This window comes from Ambystoma mexicanum, chromosome 11, assembly GCF_040938575.1.
Source record: "Ambystoma mexicanum isolate Mex_15411 chromosome 11, UKY_AmexF1_1, whole genome shotgun sequence".
Taxonomy (NCBI): Eukaryota; Metazoa; Chordata; class Amphibia; order Caudata; family Ambystomatidae; genus Ambystoma; species Ambystoma mexicanum.
The window spans coordinates 822,441,047-822,459,778 of record NC_090934.1 but is presented as its reverse complement, the minus strand read 5'-3'; the positions used below and the strand labels follow the sequence as shown (position 1 = coordinate 822,459,778).

Sequence of the window (18,732 nt, the reverse complement as noted above, 5' to 3'; positions counted from 1 at the left end):
CATGAGTCTCTGTGGCGCAATCGGTTAGCGCGTTAGGCTGTTAACCGAAAGGTTGGTGGTTCAAGCCCACCCAGGGACGATGCATTTTGGCTCAAAAATTCAGCATGACCAACTATGAACTTCTGTTTACCTCTCGCAGGGGTCTCGTCTGCTGACGTCCAAAAAATCCAATAAACTGCAAGCAATTCTTCTCGCTTGCTTTAGTTTTTCAAAACTTGCCATTCAATTCATAAACATCAAGACTTCATGGGAAGGGTTTGGCTGCAGCGTGTACTGATGCACAGAAGGAAGCTATCCTAGCCAGTCTACCTAAAGAAGCAATGAGGCTCTGCAGGTGCATGTACGTCTCCTACCTTTATTCTGTCATCAGACACACCAGGTGGATTGCCACAAGGACCTCGTGGCGCAATGGTAGCGCATCTGACTCCAGATCAGAAGGTTGTGTGTTCAAATCACGTCGGGGTCATACTTCCTTTTCCCACTCTGAAATACAAAATTGCTCTTCAGTATCTCGTTATTTCAACCTGACTGCATCTTTGTGCTCTGGGCCTAGTTGTTCTGGCGTTTCGAATGTAAACTTTGCAGCAGGGAAGTATCATATTGACAGACACCCATGAAGGACATGGTCAACCTTTAAAGCAGGGCAATCTCTATGTTTTACTGGATGCAGCAGAAGTATTTCCTCTTTACCATCTCTTCAAGTGGGCCTGACTGATGTGCTGTTTTGTGCACGCTACGTGGGCTTTGTAAAGCATACCTCTGCCATTTGCATGGCCTCCTAGCGCTGTCAATATTTTCGTGTAATCGCTGAATGCTGCAGTGTCCTGGGAACTCTAGGTGTGACTAAAGGATATATGTTGGGGCCCCGAAAGGGGGTCGGCAGTCTAGTGACAATGGGCATCACTTTGTAGTTTGGGTTTGTGAGTTCAGGTACCGGTCTGGTGTCGGAAACCTGTAAGCGCCCTCCCAATCAACTGTCGGTCCTGGATTGTGAGGATTTCCCCTTATACTGGTCTCAGTAGACACATTTCCATTTTACTTTTTCACTCTCGCATTGCCTATTTCTCTCTCTCTCATAGATACATTATAGACAAGAGAGACATTGTCAGCGAGAGGGCTTCACAGCACCTTCCCCCATTTCCCTAAGTGCATTGCATGGGGCTCTGGGAGGCGTGCACATTTGTCTGAAACACAAAGATCCACTGGCAATAAAAGGCGTAGGACCCCAGTTCGCATTTCTTAGAATTTGAGGAGGCACTCAGAGTTGTCTCGGGCGTGACTGTACCTTTCATAGGAGATGTGCTAATCCCCAAACCCTCTTCCTTTGTCCCAGTAATCTGTCCTAGGGCCTCTAGCAAGTTGTTTTCTGAAACAAAGCTTACCTGAACATCCTGTAAAATTGGTAACTTTTCAATAGCAGTACAGTGCAGTATATAGCATTCCTGTTGCGCGCAGCATCTAGATCCAAAAATTGCTTACTCTACCCCAGAAATTAGAATTCACCCAGTCAAACAGAGGGATCTATAAAGAGCATGGCAAGTAGTTAACATAAGCTACTTCCCCCAAGTTCTCTTGGTGCACTCTGCTGCCCTCTTTTAACAGAAGAATGCAACTGCAGGTCTTGCTTCTCAGCAAGGTACCTACATATAGAATCCTTGGTGCACTCTTGCTAAATCTGCTGGAATGTGTCTTCTATTGTGCCCAAGGTGGTTGTGTATTTGGGGACTCAGGGAAGCAAGGGAGCAGTCTAATGCACTGCAGTGCTAAGAGAGGCATGCCTTTTTCAGAAAAAAGTTCAGGTTTTCTGCCAATCAGAAAAAAATAGCAATGCAATCAGGCCAAAGGCAGAACACACATGCCAGTGAGTCTCTGTGGCGCAATTGGTTAGCGCGTTCGGCTGTTAACCGAAAAGACGCTGCTGTTTTGGGCACAAAGACACAGAGTGTTCCACTCAGTAAACCTGAGTCATTTCTCCCGTGTTCTCTGGGTTCAGCCTACTGTCCCCTTTTAACACAAGTGCGCAACTGTGGCTTTCTCCTCATAGCAAGTTATGCCTACACAGAGGACATTTGGTGCACTGTTGATGGGCTCTGTCCTCTACTAAATCCCCTGTGTTTGTGGATTAGGGGAGGTAGGGAAGTGCTTGATACCCTGATTTGCTGTGGGAAATAGAGCTATTTTAGAAATATTTTCAGGTTGCCTGGGAGGCATAAGCAAACAGCACACCAATCAGGCCCCAGTGTAAGCACTGCATGAGTCTCTGTGGCGCAATCGGTTAGCGCGTTCGGCTGTTAACCGAAAGGTTGGTGGTTCAAGCCCACCCAGGGACGATGCATTTTGGCTCAAAAATTCAGCATGACCAACTATGAACTTCTGTTTACCTCTCGCAGGTCTCGTCTGCTGACGTCCAAAAAATCCAATAAACTGCAAGCAATTCTTCTCGCTTGCTTTAGTTTTTCAAAACTTGCCATTCAATTCATAAACATCAAGACTTCATGGGAAGGGTTTGGCTGCAGCGTGTACTGATGCACAGAAGGAAGCTATCCTAGCCAGTCTACTTAAAGAAGCAATGAGGCTCTGCAGGTGCATGTACGTCTCCTACCTTTATTCTGTCATCAGACACACCAGGTGAACTGCCGCAAGGACCTCGTGGCGCAATGGTAGCGCGTCTGACTCCCGATCAGAAGGTTTCGTGTTCAAATCACGTCGGGGGCATATTTGCTTTTCCCACTCTGAAATATAAAATTGCTCTTCAGTATCTCGTTATTTCAACCTGACTGCATCTTTGTGCTCTGGGCCTAGTTGTTCTGGCATTTCGAATGTAAGCTTTGCAGCAGGGAAGTATCATATTGACAGACACCCATGAAGGACATGGTCAACCTTTAAAGCAGGCCAATCTCTATGTTTTACTGGATGCAGCAGAAGTATTTCCTCTTTACCATCTCTTCAAGTGGGCCTGACTGATGTGCTGTTTTGTGCACGCTACGTGGGCTTTGTAAAGCAAACCTTTGCCATTTGCATGGCCTCCTAGCGCTGTCAATATTTTCGTGTAATCGCTGAATGCTGCACTGTCCTGGGAACTCTAGGTGTGACTAAAGGATATATGCTGGGGCCCCGAAAGGGGGTCGGCAGTCTAGTGGCAATGCCCATCACTTTGCAGTTTGGGTTTGTGAGTTCAGGTACCGGTCTGGTGTCGGAAACCTGTAAGCGCCCTCCCAATCAACTGTCAGTCCTGGATTGTGAGGATTTCCCCTTATACTGGTCTCAGTAGACACATTTCCATTTTACTTTTTCACTCTCGCATTGCCTATTTCTCTCTCTCTCATAGATACATTATAGACAAGAGAGACATTGTCAGCGAGAGGGCTTCACAGCACCTTCCCCCATTTCCCTAAGTGCATTGCATGGGGCTCTGGTAGGCGTGCACATTTGTCTGAAACACAAAGATCCACTGGCAATAAAAGGCGTAGGACCCCAGTTCGCATTTCTTAGAATTTGAGGAGGCACTCAGAGTTGTCTCGGGCGTGACTGTACCTTTCATAGGAGATGTGCTAATCCCCAAACCCTCTTCCTTTGTCCCAGTAATCTGTCCTAGGGCCTCTAGCAAGTTGTTTTCTGAAACAAAGCTTACCTGAACATCCTTTAAAATTGGTAACTTTTCAGTAGCAGTACAGTGCAGTATATAGCATTCCTGTTGCGCACAGCATCTAGATCCAAAAATTGCTTACTCTACCCCAGAAATTAGAATTCACCCAGTCAAACAGAGGGATCTATAAAGATCATGGCAAGTAGTTAACATAAGCTACTTCCCCCAAGTTCTCTTGGTGCACTCTGCTGCCCTCTTTTAACAGAAGAATGCAACTGCAGGTCTTGCTTCTCAGCAAGGTACCTACATATAGAAACCTTGGTGCACTCTTGCTAAATCTGCTGGAATGTGTCTTCTATTGTGCCCAAGGTGGTTGTGTATTTGGGGACTCAGGGAAGCAAGGGAGCAGTCTAATGCACTGCAGTGCTAAGAGAGGCATGCCTTTTTCAGAAAAAAGTTCAGGTTTTCTGCCAATCAGAAAAAAATAGCAATGCAATCAGGCCAAAGGCAGAACACACATGCCAGTGAGTCTCTGTGGCACAATTGGTTAGCGCGTTCGGCTGTTAACCGAAAAGACGCTGCTGTTTTTGGCACAAAGACACAGAGTGTTCGAATCAGTAAACCTGAGTCATTTCTCCCGTGTTCTCTGGGTTCAGCCTACTGTCCCCTTTTAACACAAGTGCGCAACTGTGGCTTTCTCCTCATAGCAAGTTATGCCTACACAGAGGACATTTGGTGCACTGTTGATGGGCTCTGTCCTCTACTAAATCCCCTGTGTTTGTGGATTAGGGGAGGTAGGGAAGTGCTTGATACCCTGATTTGCTGTGGGAAATAGAGCTATTTTAGAAATAATTTCAGGTTGCCTGGGAAGCATAAGCAAACAGCACACCAATCAGGCCCCAGTGTAAGCACTGCATGAGTCTCTGTGGCGCAATCGGTTAGCGCGTTCGGCTGTTAACCGAAAGGTTGGTGGTTCAAGCCCACCCAGGGAAGATGCATTTTGGCTCAAAAATTCAGCATGACCAACTATGAACTTCTGTTTACCTCTCGCAGGTCTCGTCTGCTGACGTCCAAAAAATCCAATAAACTGCAAGCAATTCTTCTCGCTTGCTTTAGGTTTTCAAAACTTGCCATTCAATTCATAAACATCAAGACTTCATGGGAAGGGTTTGGCTGCAGCGTGCACTGATGCACAGAAGGAAGCTATCCTAGCCAGTCTACCTAAAGAAGCAATGAGGCTCTGCAGGTGCATGTACGTCTCCTACCTTTATTCTGTCATCAGACACACCAGGTGGATTGCCACAAGGACCTCGTGGCGCAATGGTAGCGCATCTGACTCCAGATCAGAAGGTTGTGTGTTCAAATCACGTCGGGGTCATACTTCCTTTTCCCACTCTGAAATACAAAATTGCTCTTCAGTATCTCGTTATTTCAAACTGACTGCATCTTTGTGCTCTGGGCCTAGTTGTTCTGGCGTTTCGAATGTAAGCTTTGCAGCAGGGAAGTATCATATTGACAGACACCCATGAAGGACATGGTCAACCTTTAAAGCAGGCCAATCTCTATGTTTTACTGGATGCAGCAGAAGTATTTCCTCTTTACCATCTCTTCAAGTGGGCCTGACTGATGTGCTGTTTTGTGCACGCTACGTGGGCTTTGTAAAGCATACCTCTGCCATTTGCATGGCCTCCTAGCGCTGTCAATATTTTCGTGTAATCGCTGAATGCTGCACTGTCCTGGGAACTCTAGGTGTGACTAAAGGATATATGCTGGGGCCCCGAAAGGGGGTCGGCAGTCTAGTGGCAATGGGCATCACTTTGCAGTTTGGGTTTGTGAGCTCAGGTACCGGTCTGGTGTCGGAAACCTGTAAGCGCCCTCCCAATCAACTGTCGGTCCTGGATTGTGAGGATTTCCCCTTATACTGGTCTCAGTAGACACATTTCCATTTTACTTTTTCACTCTCGCATTGCCTATTTCTCTCTCTCTCATAGATACATTATAGACAAGAGAGACATTGTCAGCGAGAGGGTTGCACAGCACCTTCCCCCATTTCCCTAAGTGCATTGCATGGGGCTCTGGGAGGCGTGCACATTTGTCTGAAACACAAAGATCCACTGGCAATAAAAGGCGTAGGACCCCAGTTCGCATTTCTTAGAATTTGAGGAGGCACTCAGAGTTGTCTCGGGCGTGACTGTACCTTTCATAGGAGATGTGCTAATCCCCAAACCCTCTTCCTTTGTCCCAGTAATCTGTCCTAGGGCCTCTAGCAAGTTGTTTTCTGAAACAAAGCTTACCTGAACATCCTGTAAAATTGGTAACTTTTCAGTAGCAGTACAGTGCAGTATATAGCATTCCTGTTGCGCACAGCATCTAGATCCAAAAATTGCTTACTCTACCCCAGAAATTAGAATTCACCCAGTCAAACAGAGGGATCTATAAAGAGCATGGCAAGTAGTTAACATAAGCTACTTCCCCCAAGTTCTCTTGGTGCACTCTTCTGCCCTCTTTTAACAGAAGAATGCAACTGCAGGTCTTGCTTCTCAGCAAGGTACCTACATATAGAATCCTTGGTGCACTCTTGCTAAATCTGCTGGAATGTGTCTTCTATTGTGCCCAAGGTGGTTGTGTATTTGGGGACTCAGGGAAGCAAGGGAGCAGTCTAATGCACTGCAGTGCTAAGAGAGGCATGTCTTTTTCAGAAAAAAGTTCAGGTTTTCTGCCAATCAGAAAAAAATAGCAATGCAATCAGGCCAATGGCAGAACACACATGCCAGTGAGTCTCTGTGGCGCAATTGGTTAGCGCGTTCGGCTGTTAACCGAAAAGACGCTGCTGTTTTGGGCACAAAGACACAGAGTGTTCCACTCAGTAAACCTGAGTCATTTCTCCCGTGTTCTCTGGGTTCAGCCTACTGTCCCCTTTTAACACAAGTGCGCAACTGTGGCTTTCTCCTCATAGCAAGTTATGCCTACACAGAGGACATTTGGTGCACTGTTGATGGGCTCTGTCCTCTACTAAATCCCCTGTGTTTGTGGATTAGGGGAGGTAGGGAAGTGCTTGATACCCTGATTTGCTGTGGGAAATAGAGCTATTTTAGAAATATTTTCAGGTTGCCTGGGAAGCATAAGCAAACAGCACACCAATCAGGCCCCAGTGTAAGCACTGCATGAGTCTCTGTGGCGCAATCGGTTAGCGCGTTCGGCTGTTAACCGAAAGGTTGGTGGTTCAAGCCCACCCAGGGACGATGCATTTTGGCTCAAAAATTCAGCATGACCAACTATGAACTTCTGTTTACCTCTCGCAGGTCTCGTCTGCTGACGTCCAAAAAATCCAATAAACTGCAAGCAATTCTTCTCGCTTGCTTTAGTTTTTCAAAACTTGCCATTCAATTCATAAACATCAAGACTTCATGGGAAGGGTTTGGCTGCAGCGTGTACTGATGCACAGAAGGAAGCTATCCTAGCCAGTCTACTTAAAGAAGCAATGAGGCTCTGCAGGTGCATGTACGTCTCCTACCTTTATTCTGTCATCAGACACACCAGGTGAACTGCCGCAAGGACCTCGTGGCGCAATGGTAGCGCGTCTGACTCCAGATCAGAAGGTTTCGTGTTCAAATCACGTCGGGGGCATATTTGCTTTTCCCACTCTGAAATATAAAATTGCTCTTCAGTATCTCGTTATTTCAACCTGACTGCATCTTTGTGCTCTGGGCCTAGTTGTTCTGGCATTTCGAATGTAAGCTTTGCAGCAGGGAAGTATCATATTGACAGACACCCATGAAGGACATGGTCAACCTTTAAAGCAGGCCAATCTCTATGTTTTACTGGATGCAGCAGAAGTATTTCCTCTTTACCATCTCTTCAAGTGGGCCTGACTGATGTGCTGTTTTGTGCACGCTACGTGGGCTTTGTAAAGCAAACCTTTGCCATTTGCATGGCCTCCTAGCGCTGTCAATATTTTCGTGTAATCGCTGAATGCTGCACTGTCCTGGGAACTCTAGGTGTGACTAAAGGATATATGCTGGGGCCCCGAAAGGGGGTCGGCAGTCTAGTGGCAATGCCCATCACTTTGCAGTTTGGGTTTGTGAGTTCAGGTACCGGTCTGGTGTCGGAAACCTGTAAGCGCCCTCCCAATCAACTGTCGGTCCTGGATTGTGAGGATTTCCCCTTATACTGGTCTCAGTAGACACATTTCCATTTTACTTTTTCACTCTCGCATTGCCTATTTCTCTCTCTCTCATAGATACATTATAGACAAGAGAGACATTGTCAGCGAGAGGGTTGCACATCACCTTCCCCCATTTCCCTAAGTGCATTGCATGGGGCTCTGGGAGGCGTGCACATTTGTCTGAAACACAAAGATCCACTGGCAATAAAAGGCGTAGGACCCCAGTTCGCATTTCTTAGAATTTGAGGAGGCACTCAGAGTTGTCTCGGGCGTGACTGTACCTTTCATAGGAGATGTGCTAATCCCCAAACCCTCTTCCTTTGTCCCAGTAATCTGTCCTAGGGCCTCTAGCAAGTTGTTTTCTGAAACAAAGCCTACCTGAACATCCTGTAAAATTGGTAACTTTTCAGTAGCAGTACAGTGCAGTATATAGCATTCCTGTTGCGCACAGCATCTAGATCCAAAAATTGCTTACTCTACCCCAGAAATTAGAATTCACCCAGTCAAACAGAGGGATCTATAAAGAGCATGGCAAGTAGTTAACATAAGCTACTTCCCCCAAGTTCTCTTGGTGCACTCTGCTGCCCTCTTTTAACAGAAGAATGCAACTGCAGGTCTTGCTTCTCAGCAAGGTACCTACATATAGAATCCTTGGTGCACTCTTGCTAAATCTGCTGGAATGTGTCTTCTATTGTGCCCAAGGTGGTTGTGTATTTGGGGACTCAGGGAAGCAAGGGAGCAGTCTAATGCACTGCAGTGCTAAGAGAGGCATGCCTTTTTCAGAAAAAAGTTCAGGTTTTCTGCCAATCAGAAAAAAATAGCAATGCAATCAGGCCAAAGGCAGAACACACATGCCAGTGAGTCTCTGTGGCGCAATTGGTTAGCGCGTTCGGCTGTTAACCGAAAAGACGCTGCTGTTTTGGGCACAAAGACACAGAGTGTTCCACTCAGTAAACCTGAGTCATTTCTCCCGTGTTCTCTGGGTTCAGCCTACTGTCCCCTTTTAACACAAGTGCGCAACTGTGGCTTTCTCCTCATAGCAAGTTATGCCTACACAGAGGGCATTTGGTGCACTGTTGATGGGCTCTGTCCTCTACTAAATCCCCTGTGTTTGTGGATTACGGGAGGTAGGGAAGTGCTTGATACCCTGATTTGCTGTGGGAAATAGAGCTATTTTAGAAATATTTTCAGGTTGCCTGGGAAGCATAAGCAAACAGCACACCAATCAGGCCCCAGTGTAAGCACTGCATGAGTCTCTGTGGCGCAATCGGTTAGCGCGTTCAGCTGTTGACCGAAAGGTTGGTGGTTCAAGCCCACCCAGGGACGATGCATTTTGGCTCAAAAATTCAGCATGACCAACTATGAACTTCTGTTTACCTCTCGCAGGTCTCGTCTGCTGACGTCCAAAAAATCCAATAAACTGCAAGCAATTCTTCTCGCTTGCTTTAGTTTTTCAAAACTTGCCATTCAATTCATAAACATCAAGACTTCATGGGAAGGGTTTGGCTGCAGCGTGTACTGATGCACAGAAGGAAGCTATCCTAGCCAGTCTACTTAAAGAAGCAATGAGGCTCTGCAGGTCCATGTACGTCTCCTACCTTTATTCTGTCATCAGACACACCAGGTGGACTGCCACAAGGACCTCGTGGCGCAATGGTAGCACGTCTGACTCCAGGTCAGAAGATTGCGTGTTCAAATCACGTCGGGGTCATATTTGCTTTTCCCACTCTGAAATACAAAATTGCTCTTCAGTATCTCGTTTTTCAACCTGACTGCATCTTTGTGCTCTGGGCCTAGTTGTTCTGGCGTTTCGAATGTAAGCTTTGCAGCAGGGAAGTATCATATTGACAGACACCCATGAAGAACATGGTCAACCTTTAAAGCAGGCCAATCTCTATGTTTTACTGGATGCAGCAGAAGTATTTCCTCTTTACCATCTCTTCAAGTGGGCCTGACTGATGTGCTGTTTTGTGCACGCTACGTGGGCTTTGTAAAGCATACCTCTGCCATTTGCATGGCCTCCTAGCGCTGTGAAGTGGGAGAATGGAAGACCAGGCTCCCGTCCTTCACCTCTCGCGCTTGGCCTAGAGGGTCACGGCCCAGACACCCGCCGCGAGAAGAGTTTGTCCATTTACCAGACGACCAGGTACCCTGGTACAGGAACATACGGATGTGTCCATCTGCCTGCCCAACAGCCCGTACTGGCCATGCCGACACCTGCGGTTCGGATCAGCTAGACTAAAATCCACACGTCGTTAGAGATGCCATGACGACCTAGACAACGGGAAGCACTTCTGTACAAATATACACACTGAACATTTCCACACCAATCTACACGAAGAACATACTCAGTGCTCTGACGTAGGCGACAGGCATATTCACGGACGTGCATCTTTATTATTTTTACATAGGCTTTCAGAATGCAGAAACGCAAGACGCATCATGAACTCATCTATAACGCTTGCTCACGCTTCTCTTGAAACCCATTACCACAATAGAGGTATAATGGAAACACGATACTGGTCATGGAAATATATGCTATTATAACCTAAAAGCACCTATGCACCAAACGGACTAATTATGCACCAGGCCCGAGTAGGCCTCAACCAAGAGCTCCCGTGGACATTAACAAAGCAAGAGTCAGGTTGCTGATCCTGCAGAAAGAACCCGGTGGAGCAACCAGCCAAGGTCGCAATGTTGCAAACTCACATTCCAAGAACAAATCATCAAAGGCACGATGTTGCAACCTCGCACTCCGCGCCCCAACGATAAAGTCACGCCGGCAAATTAAACCAAACGCGCAGTAGAAAAAACAATATTAATTGTGCAGAATTCTGCCTCTTTCACGGTCCCTCCCCACGTGACCAAGCCGAACTTGACGAGATGCCAAAACCCAGGAGAAAAAAGGCGTCTGGGTCCCTCGCTACGAGACACAGGCCGATACACTTGAAAGGCTCAATGGACATCTGCTATAGTGGGAGCGGTCAGCCTTCCACCTATGAATAAATCCTCACATTGTCTGCACGTACCCATATTGAAACATTGTTGCAATCACAGGTACACCGAGAGCTGGGAACAACGGTGGTCCCAGGCTGGGAAGCTCACGAGTGCACCAATCAGAACATGGGGCTCTTATCTCAGACGTCAGTAATATTAGCCAATCCTCAGGAGTCTTCATGTAACAATTCTTATGTATCTAATTGTAGGGACAACCCAGATATACCACCTGATTACACCTTGTCCACTAATATCATTCTCTATATGTGTACTATACTAACCCTACCACTCGAGCAACCAATTAAGAGTGGCGATAGGTTTTTTGTTAACTTTCTGAAGTGACGCAAGTAGCGCGTCATAATACAGTAAAAAGGGCCTGCGAGCCCCACGATTGGGTGTGTGTCAGGACGAACGCGTACGCTCCTTGACCCATCCCTGCCGTTTTGTATAAATAAACAGCAGAGTCACCTTGCTCCTTGTGTGTGTCTCATACTCTATCTCATCTGGGATATACGGGAGGAGTTGGGGCCTCCCTGCCCGGAGGTCTGAGGACGGCCCGGGCGACCCCGGCAGAATTTCCCCCCGACAAGTTGGAGGCACTGCTGAGATCTGTTTAAGATCGACTTTTATTTTTAATTTTTCCAGGCACTCCCGTTGCGAGGAGGCCCGGCGGCGCGGCCCCCTCTGCCGTTGCCCCCTTCTGAGGACTACAGGACCATCGCGGAGCTGCGAGAGGACCGGACAGCGCAATCCGGATATTGGCCCTCGGGAGCCGGTTGAGAAGTATCCCGCCCGCGGTCGGCGAGTGTCCAGACGTGGTCCAGACGAGGGGAGGTGGCGAGCCGCTTGGAGGGGTGCACGCAGTCGAACGGCCCTGCATCGAGAGAACTTGGTGAGCATGACACGCACAACAAGCAATGCGAAATTGTGAGGGAGGGGGAGGAAGTAAATAAGGGAGGAGGGAGGTATTGTACAGATGTGCGGCGAAGGTTTAACTGAGTGTTGCAAATGGAATGAATGGTAGCGAAACGAGTGCGAGAGCAGTCGGCTACGTTACGCGAAAGAGGGGGGCGGGGCACGAAAACATCACGTGCAGCCGCTCGTAAGACACTGATGGCCTAAATTGCGACTACGTGTGAGGGTGGGTGTGTGTGGTTTCCTACGATTTGGCATTTATTGATCAATGAGTAGATGAGGTTCCCTATTGTTCGAGCAAGAAACTCGATAGGTAGATGACGTTTCCCTGTGGGCGGTAGCTAGTTACATAGTTGCCCAAAACGGAAGATAATTGGCTGGTTAAGCCCTCCTGTTGAGGGGCGTATCACACGCGAGGTGACGCAGTGTGCGCAGTCCGGTTATATTATTGATGAGATTACCTTGTTCCAGGAGAGACAGGAAGACAGCTGTAGGGTTAGCGGGGTAGATTGCAAGTGTATTTTGAACTTAAAGAACATAACAAGAATGTACCAGTAGCTCGAAGAAATCGGTGACGTCACCAGTAGGGATTTAATAGGATATCGCGAGCACAAGGAACTTTGGGTTTGAGAGTGGTGGGGAAGAGAAACATGATAAAGGAGCGGATACGGAGATAAACTATAAACCAGTGGATCGAAAGAGGAGAAGGGGAAAGGGGCGTGGCTGCGCACGGAGAACGCCGGCCACGGCAAGTGTAAAAGGGGGAAGAGAACGGAGAAACAGGACGACTGTATAAGATCGTCGTAAGGGGTACGCAGCCGCAGGGGGCTGCGTGCGCTTCGGCCGCAGGGGGCCGTAGGGGAAGGAATATAATATAACATCATATTTATTATTATTGCATAATTTGTCAAAGGATTGTCGTAAGTCCCCACACTTGCGGGGCGAGGTAAGCAATACAAGGTTGTATATTGTAAACTGCTAGTAAGGGGAAGGGTAACCAGGGGAGTGCCACTATGTCATACGGGAGAGGGTCGGTAGGGTGGGGGAACACCCTCACTACCCCACTACAACACATATGCACCACACTGCCACCACATAGGGAGAAATTAATTAAGTACAGCATAGAGTGGACCCAGGGGACGGACAACAAAATGTTAACACCATGGCCGCCTAATGGTAGTTTCGATCCATATGCCCAACATTCACTACTAAACCATCTGCACAATACATACAAGGGGAAGAAGTTGGCAAACCATGTGGAGGTGTTTAACTTATGGAGGATGTTCCAGGGGTCCCGACCAGGACCAAATGGAATGTTCACTATGGGGGAAACACCGGAAGAAAAGGAGATTAAGAAAGAAGGAACGGATGGGGAAAAGGAGTGCGAAAGCACAAAGAATACGGGGAACGGAGGACAGGGAGGAGAAAAGATTGATAAATCAGACGACATAAAAAACGAACCGAGCAATGAGATACCCATAACACCGGGAGTGAAAACAGAGGGAGTAGGGTTGTACCCTTTAAGAGAATTAGGAGAAATAGAAGGACAGTTCAGGGCGGCTGAAGGATACTCAAACCCGGCATACAGCCCTCCACCATATGTGGCTCATGGGAAGATACCAATGGGGGAAGGGAGGATTGGAGAAGAGCAGACTGTAGAGATAGGAAACGATGAGTGGGTAGCTGCACAGATATTATTGAAATTACGAGGCTCGCTAACTGGAGAAGAAAGGGAGGCGGTAAAGAGAACAAACGAGGATAGTGCCAGAGAGAGTGAAATGAGGGGAGAGGAGCTACTACGGCAGAAGGAAGAGATTTTGGAGGAAAGATTAGCAAAACTAAGGGATGAGCAGAATGAATTGATCAAACAACTTGAGAGGGAGGAAAGAGAGAGAGTGAGGAAAAGGAAAGAAGGTAAGAACGAATTGGAAAAATGAAGGGAACGAAATGAGGAGCAAAAGAGAGAAGATGAAAGGGTAAAAGCAGCAGCAGATAGGGTATCAAGAGTAGTGCTGAGAGAGAAGAAGAAGGAAGAAGAAGAAAAGGAAAAGGAAATGGAAATATGGAGGAGGAGGATAATATCAGAGACAGCTAAAAAATATGAAGAGGGGAAGGTAATAGAGAGTATAGTAGAAAGAGAAAGGGTGAAATGGGAAAGGAAGAAAGAGGATGAAAGGATATTGGAACAGATGAGCAACGAAGTAATGGAGGAATTGAAAAGGAAAAGGGAGGAAAATAGTAGGGAAATGGAGGAGAGAAGTGAAGGGGGAAGAGAAGGGAGGAGTAGGGAGAGTGAAAGATGGGGAGATGTATATAAAAGTAGAGAGGTAGCAACAACATCAGCACTAGGGGGAACAGTTGGTAACAACGAAAGGGGAGAAAGAGACCTAATAGACTTAAAAACAGTAACAATAAAAGGAAAAAAGGCAGAGTGGGGGGTGCCATTTATGAATGACTTTTGCAGTGAGGAGGAAGAAGGAGTGGAGAAGGATGGAAGAAAGAGTGAAAGGGAAAGCTTAGATAAACTATACCTCACTAGAACAAACATAGATTCGCCCTGGATGAGTAGAAGATGGGAGGAGCTGGAGAGAAGTAAGGAGGAAGTGAAAAGAATAGGGGAAACACAAACCAATGAAACCACGCCACCCACATCCCCATCACGCCCTCCCACGTCACACCCTACATGTTCAACCACCGCACGCTCACTGCACAGAATAAAGCTCGCGCCCTTCATGAACGAACTTACACCTTATGCATGTCGGCTTAGGGACCTCCCTAGTCGCAGGCAAGACAGACAAATAAACATACCCATATTGAACACAGGAAATGACGAAAAAAGGGGAAAGGAAGAAGAGGGAGGTAGGAGCAGAGGTAGTAAGGAAGAATTTGAAGTAGTAAAGGAAACGGGGGAAGAGGAGGGGTGTGAAGACTCAATATTATGGAGCGTAAAGGGTGACACAAGACAGAATTTAATGCCACTGTTGGAGAGAGGAGGGGTTAGACCACAGTATGTACCTTGGAAACATACGGATAAGGAAAATATAAAATGTAGGCTCCCATCACTAAGTGGAGGTGCGGGTAAGTGGATATATGAAATGGAAAAACACACCGCAGGACAGAAACTAGCAGTAGGAGATGTGAAGGGCCTGTTAATATCAATATTAGGGGATAGAGCGGATGACATTTGGAAAAGAGCGGGATTCCATGGGGTAACAATAACGAACACATCGCATGATGGGGCACCATTTGCAAACTGCAGACATGCGCTATGGCAGGCACTGAGAGTGCAGTACCCAGACACATCAGACATAGGAGCCATTACTTCCCGTAAGATGGGTGAAAATGAGGATCCTGTTGATTATATCCAGGATATTCAAGAGAAGTGGCGCATGGAAACTAGAGAACAATGGGACAAAACACCAGCCATATTTTATCATATACTAGTACAAGGGCTCCCAGAAGGAGTTCAGAAACAACTAAAGAAAGTAGTGGGGATGGAAGCAAAACCATGGCCAGAAATACAACTGACTATAGTACATCACTGCAGGACATGGCAAGGAAAAATGAAACAAAAGGAGGAGGACAGGAAAACAGAAGAGGCCTAACTAGTACAGAAAAAACTTACTAAATACACAATGGAAGGGGCACTAATAACTACGCCCACACCAATGGCCCAAAGCCCAACGCAAGTAGTGGCTGCACAAGATCCCGCTCAAATAGCGCCTCCACAAGGTGTAATACAGCAAGTGCCGCCTCTGCAATTACACGCACCAAACATGGGAGGAGGGTACCCAATGCAAGGAACTGGGTATTATAGTTATAACAGAGGGAGAGGAGGGTTTATGAGGGGGAGAGGATACGGATATAATACCCAACAACAGGCTGGGGGACTTAGAAATTACTACCCCACAGGGCAACCCGTATACCAGGACAACACAGGGAGCTTCCCATGGCAAAGCAGGGAACCACCCGTGTGTTGGAGCTGCGGACTATTAGGACACATGTCACGTACATGTAGGGTCAGGCCAGGAACACCAGCATGGAATGAACAAGCACAACCTAGGACCTCACAAGAACAGCAGGGCATACAACAACAGCAGATGTCACAACAAGGGAGTGACCCACAACAACAAACACAACAGCCACAAACCTATTCACTGCCACAACAACAAATAACACCGCAACTGCCACCGCCACAACAACAAGTAGCGTTAATACAACCACCACCCCAAACTCAACAAACACAATTGGGTAGGGTGACGGTGTTGGGACACAACCCTTACACAGGGAATGGCCAATCATTGTACCCCCAATAGGTCAGCCCACAGACGGCCTTGGTGTGTCCCATCCTGTCAGTAACACCTAATAATGCGGAGGAACCACGCATAGAGGTAACGATAGGTGACAAAAAATTATCATTCCTTGTTGACACCGGGGCAACCCGGTCTTGCATAAGGGAAGGTAAATTTAAGATGTCAGGCGAAGCCATGAACACCCAAGGATTTTCTGGGGCTAAAGGGTTGGTTCCATTTACTGATAACGTTCCCTTATCTATTGGAGATTATGATCTGTCAGTCCCACTTTTGTATTATAGTGCCTCACCAGTAAATATACTGGGGAGAGACATAATGAACAGGTTGAATATGACGATCTCCTTTACAGAGGATGGCATAATTTGCTCTACTCCAGGGATTAACATGCTCGCAGCACGACAGATTTTGCAAGCATACTGTGGACAGACAGCGATTAGGGCGGAGCCAGTAGATGGCGAGCTATTCCAGTATGGCACAGACATGGCATTTGCATGGATGCCAGGGATAGAAGGGAAAATATGGAGGAGGCCAGCAGCCTATCTGTTCCGACCAGAAACACCAGTTAATGAACTGGAAGGGAAGGTGTTTGTAATGGACATTGAGAGAATTATTGCAACAGCTGATTATGTTGCTGTGCACGCCCAAGATAAAGAAGGGAGAGCATGGAGGGCAGTGATAGCACTAGCAGAAGGATGTAGGCTGACCCAGGTGTCAGATGAAGAGCTGTTCTCAGAAGAAAAGGAGGAAGGTGAAATGGTGTTCATGATGAGTGTAGAAATATGGCTAAGAGTGGCTCACAAACAAGTAGCACAGAAAATTGCAATGGCACTTGAGGCACCCGCAGGCACCCCAGTCCCATTTTTTAAGGAAGATATGTCAAAGGTGCCCAAATCATTATGGACTGTTAGCCCTTATGACGTGGGATGTATAAAAAGCATAGGGGGTGTAAGGATAAAATTGAAAAAAGGTGCCATACTACCAAGAGTGAAACAGTACCCATTGTCAAAAGAGGCAGATGAGGGCATATATGAAACCATAACGGCCCTTATAAACAATGGCATATTAGTCCCCTCAGAATCACCATGTAACACAGCTGTGTACCCGGTGCGCAAGGCTAAAGGGGGGTCTTGGCGCTTCATACAGGACCTCAGACCCTTGAACAACATAGTAGAAGCAGAGTATCCAGTAACAGCAAACCCGGCCACAATATTGTGTGGCATTCCAGCAGAGGCATCACGATTTACAGTGATTGACCTTAAAAATGCTTTTTTCTCAATACCATTACACCCAGACTCACAAGATTTGACAAGCTTCACTTACCGAAATACAAAGTGGAAACATACCAGGTTACCACAGGGGTATTGTGAATCACCCTCAATTTTCAATAGAGTAATACAGATGGATCTGGGTAACGTTGAGGTGGAAAGCACAGTGTTACAGTATGTGGATGACATAATAATTTGCAGTACAAACGAAAGTAAATGTAGAGAGGACTCCTTAAAAATGTTAACAATATTGGCTGAAAAGGGGTACAAGGTAGACATGGAAAAGATACAATACTGTCAGGAACAGGTACTTTACATTGGCCAACTGATATCCCAACATGGAAGAAGGATTGCACCACAGAGAGCACAGGCCATCTCAAGCACTCCCATGCCACAGACTGTGAGAGAACTGCAGCAAATTCTGGGGCTGTGCAACTACTGTAGAGCATGGGTATTTGATTACAGCTCATACATAGGACCACTGCTTGAGGGTTTGAAGGAAGCAAATAAAGGGGAGAAAAAGTTGGGGTGGACTATGGAAATGAGGGAGGCATTTGACGAATTGAAAGACGCGATATCAACTGCTCCAGTACTGGCATCCCCAGACTATGAGCGACGCTTTTTTATATTTTCACATTGCGACTCAGCAGTGATGAAAGCAGTGTTGGCCCAAAAAACTAGCATGGGCTATAAACCAGTAGCATTTTACAGCGGTCACTTAGACCCTGTGATGTTAGGCCACTTCCCTTGTGAACAAGGTCTTGCTGCAGCTGCTTTTGCAGTAGAAAAAGCATCAGCAATAACTATGGGGTGTCCAACTACACTGTTTGTGGAACATGCACTATTTGCGATATTGAATAAACCTAAGTCCACACTAACGACACAGAGGGCATCAGGTTATGAGATTATTTTGTCTAAAGCTGAACTAGCAATTGTTAGATGTAGCACGGTTAACCCTGCAAGATTTCTAGCAGAAGTAATTGAAGAGGGAGATTACGCCCACGACTGCACCCAAATAACTAAGATGTACTCATGTACTAGGAAAGTTGAAGAAAACGCACTAGAGGGAGGTGAGCTTTTGTTTATTGATGGGTCATCAACTATTGATCAAGGAGATGGGATACGAAGGACTGGGGCAGCAGTAGTAAAAATGATGGAGGCGCCGGTGTGTGTGGCTATGAAGTGTGTACAATTACCACAGCATTACTCTGCTCAAGCCACGGAACTGGTTGCACTAATATTGGCATTAAAGGAAAGTTTTAATAAAAGAGTAACTATATATTCCGACAGTGCATATGTTACATCCACTGTCCACTCAGGGCTATCAAAATGGAGAAGAAGAGGGTTTAGGAGAGCTGATGGCACTCCAGTACAACATGCCCTCTTGTTGGCTGAACTAATTGAAGTAATAAACGACCCCCAAGAACTAGCCCTAGTCAAATGCACCGCACACACCAATGGAGAAGACTACGTCTCAAAAGGAAATGCAGC

At 46.7% G+C, this 18,732-nt stretch overlaps 8 non-coding genes across 8 annotated transcripts; all 8 read left to right on the top strand.

Moving 5' to 3' along the window:
• The first annotated feature begins 5 nt into the window (after positions 1-5).
• TRNAN-GUU (transfer RNA asparagine (anticodon GUU)) lies at positions 6-79 on the top strand. The gene has a single exon. It is a non-coding gene; the product is annotated as a tRNA-Asn (tRNA).
• Positions 80-394: 315 nt separating this feature from the next.
• On the top strand, positions 395-466 carry TRNAW-CCA (transfer RNA tryptophan (anticodon CCA)). The gene has a single exon. It is a non-coding gene; the product is annotated as a tRNA-Trp (tRNA).
• Positions 467-2,256: 1,790 nt separating this feature from the next.
• Positions 2,257-2,330, top strand: TRNAN-GUU (transfer RNA asparagine (anticodon GUU)). Its single transcript has one exon. It is a non-coding gene; the product is annotated as a tRNA-Asn (tRNA).
• A 2,175-nt stretch (positions 2,331-4,505) lies between these two features.
• Positions 4,506-4,579, top strand: TRNAN-GUU (transfer RNA asparagine (anticodon GUU)). The gene has a single exon. It is a non-coding gene; the product is annotated as a tRNA-Asn (tRNA).
• A 313-nt stretch (positions 4,580-4,892) lies between these two features.
• On the top strand, positions 4,893-4,964 carry TRNAW-CCA (transfer RNA tryptophan (anticodon CCA)). The gene has a single exon. It is a non-coding gene; the product is annotated as a tRNA-Trp (tRNA).
• A 1,790-nt stretch (positions 4,965-6,754) lies between these two features.
• Positions 6,755-6,828, top strand: TRNAN-GUU (transfer RNA asparagine (anticodon GUU)). The gene has a single exon. It is a non-coding gene; the product is annotated as a tRNA-Asn (tRNA).
• A 313-nt stretch (positions 6,829-7,141) lies between these two features.
• On the top strand, positions 7,142-7,213 carry TRNAW-CCA (transfer RNA tryptophan (anticodon CCA)). Its single transcript has one exon. It is a non-coding gene; the product is annotated as a tRNA-Trp (tRNA).
• Positions 7,214-9,003: 1,790 nt separating this feature from the next.
• TRNAN-GUU (transfer RNA asparagine (anticodon GUU)) lies at positions 9,004-9,077 on the top strand. The gene has a single exon. It is a non-coding gene; the product is annotated as a tRNA-Asn (tRNA).
• The last annotated feature ends 9,655 nt before the right edge of the window (positions 9,078-18,732 follow it).